Source organism: Dipodomys spectabilis, unplaced genomic scaffold, assembly GCF_019054845.1.
Source record: "Dipodomys spectabilis isolate Male_0828 unplaced genomic scaffold, ASM1905484v1 ptg000491l, whole genome shotgun sequence".
Lineage (NCBI taxonomy): Eukaryota > Metazoa > Chordata > Mammalia > Rodentia > Heteromyidae > Dipodomys > Dipodomys spectabilis.
Genome location: NW_024871168.1, coordinates 1,138,611 through 1,141,561, shown reverse-complemented (window position 1 = coordinate 1,141,561; position 2,951 = coordinate 1,138,611). Strand labels below are relative to the sequence as shown.

The 2,951-nt window shown below is 32.6% G+C and overlaps 1 pseudogene; it reads right to left on the bottom strand.

Annotated features, from left to right (window-relative positions):
* Positions 1-2,343: 2,343 nt before the first annotated feature.
* LOC122098756 lies at positions 2,344-2,440 on the bottom strand (annotated as a pseudogene).
* Positions 2,441-2,951: the final 511 nt, after the last annotated feature.

Below are 2,951 nucleotides of genomic sequence, written 5' to 3'. Positions count from 1 at the left end.
GAGTGATGGTTGGAGAAAGTGTGGCACATATACACAATTGGATTGCACCCATCCATTTGAAGACTGTTACATTATTTGCAACGAAATGGATAGATCTAAAAATATATTAAGTGAACTAAGTCAGAGCCAGACACACAAAGGACCCATGCTCTGTCTCATATTTGGAAGATAGAAATTTATACAAGTTTACACAAAAATATTAACCAAAGCATGCTATTTGCAGAGGATTATTTCAAAGGTTTAATTTCTTATGAAATTGAACTTTACTCCAACAAAATGAATACCAGGAAACTATCACTTGGAAGATATGAGGGGAAGTCAAAAGAAAGGAATAAAGAGAGTTATGGAGGAAGAGAGTGAAGGTATAATATTCAATTCAGATAGTATGAAACTAGAAAAAAATTAAAGTGGGGTGAGGTTTGGAAGGGTGTCGAAAAGCTATATAAAGATCCATTATACTTAAAAAACTGATTTGTTTAATGGAAATTCCCTTGTACAAGTATTTAAGATAATAAAAATATAATTAAAAACAATGGAGACATTTGATCTTAAATTCTATTTCCATCTCTTTTAAAAAGTAAAATTATTTGCACTATAATTTGATCAGAGGGATGGATTTTGTGGCTAGCTAGATCATTGCACATCTGTCTCTCTCTTCCTCTCTCCCTTTCATGGTTCTCATAGATAATAAGATTGCTCCATAATTATCCTAATTTATTTTGCTTTTATATTTTTGGTTGCATCATTTCACTTTCTCCTCTGCCATTTCCCAATTCATTTACATAGAAAGCATTATTTCCTATTTTCTCATTCCTAGAATAAGCTGCTGATGAAGACACCACTAGTCCTCATTTTCATTCTGTACCTTTGAATACGGAGGAAAATCTTTCCCCTGCTCTCTACCAATTCCCTACTCTCCAGTTAGAATAATTTAGAACAGTAAAAATGAAAAAAGAGAAAATAAATAATAGTGAAAAAAACAAATGCAGAAAATTCACCGGATTTTTCTGACCATTTCATCCAATGTGAACTATTGGGAAAATACATGGACAGCTCATTCTCACTGGCACTCAAAGTCTCTGGTTAGGCAATTGCTATGAAGTTGAAGAACAAGATGAAAAAGTGAGAAATGGTATCAGTTGCAAGAAAAAAATGGCGAAGGATTCAAGCAAATTTCTTTGTTCTGTTGAAAATAACCGCCTTACTACAGTGCAGAGACGACTTTCCAAAAAGACCACTCATGTGAATACTAGGGATGACGATGAATATACCCCTCTTCATCGAGAAGCCTACAGTGGACACTTAGACATTGTCCATGAGTTGGTGGCTCAAGGTAGATATTCCTGGAATAATTGTGAATGGCTGGACACCCCTGCACAGTACTTATACATGGAATAATACCACAGTGGCTTCTTTATTTCATCATGATACAGATACAAAGCCCAAACTAAAGGCCTCTTGACCCCTTTGCATCTTGCTGCTGGGAATAGATATAGCAAAGATATGCTGGATCTCCTTCTGGTGAACCATTATTTCAAACCATGTCTGAAGCACAACTTGGAAGAAGCTGCATTTGATATTGCCAAAAGGATAAGTATGTATTACTACCTCTTTGAAGTTTTGGAAAGCTGTACAAATTGTTCTCCTAAGTCCTAATGAATCAGTTAAGTTTCTTAAATTTCAAAATTGCCAGTCCATCCTATGTGTCCATACAAAATATTTTCACAATACAAAGCAACAGCAATATCTTACTTTAAAAATTCATGGATTCCATGGTATTCTTCCAAGTGAATTGCCTGACTTTGATGTCAAAATATATTCGAGTTGTTTGTATACATCTATAATGATTTCTATAGAGTTTGTGATTTTTTAAATCATAAATAATTTTAACTTATCTGTTCAAATGAGTAATACAGAAAGTAAAGATATTTCTGGTGCATGTCTGAAAAAAGTATATTTAAAAATATTTAGTATTCTGTTTGTGTAATGTCCATAACCTATTTCATTCTCTCCTAGATATAATCCTTTGAATTCGACATTGTTTTATAATATATAGGTTAATTAATAAATGTGTCCTTTCAGATTGCATTCCATATAGAAACAGTTTAAGATTCCATTAATTCCTAGGTCCTTAAAGAATTTTATTTCTTTAGGATAAAATGACAATGTTATCTTATTTCAAAAGTTTTATAAAGGTTATGCTATGTAAAGGAATTTGTAAAAAGTGAAGATTGAATGATGTCAAACTAACTTTTATTTCTATGAATTACATGTATTCTTACACTTGTATATTTGTAATCAACTTTTTAATAACTGTTTTTAATTTCTTGCATCAGAAGAATGAAAAATATGCAATACTTCACAAATTTTCATATCATCCTTGTACAAGAGCCATGTAAATCTCTGTATTGTAATTTGGGTAGACGTGCTGCTGAAGCATGTAGTATCCTGGAAATTTAAGTAGTTAATGATGCAATCTTAAGACAGGCATATATCTTTGGTTGCCTATTTGTAAGAAGGAAACCTTATTGTTCCCAAAATTGCAGTTCATCTTATTTCTGTAAAATTCTGTGTATGGTGGAAAAAACTTATATTGTTTGTTCAATTGCTCACATTTGCAATTTTTTCAATTACTATTTTAAGTCTTTTTCATTTGAAATTGGATCATACTTTGCAGCCTTTATATCTAGGTCCAAAGATGATGGATTTTCAAGTACTTATTTATTAACTGATTTAGCTTTGTGGAGATAATGGAGTCAAAGTAAGCCTTGCTTAAAAGCTATTCTAAACTTCTGCAGCTTAAAATCTCCCAAATGAGGTCTTACTGGCACAAATGTCTTCCTGACCCTTTATCCTTGCTCCATGTAGGAACAGACGAACCAGAATCTTACCCTGACAGCATAGATTTTCTTATTGGAGCAAAACTAATCTGTTACAAGGGATCATAAAGA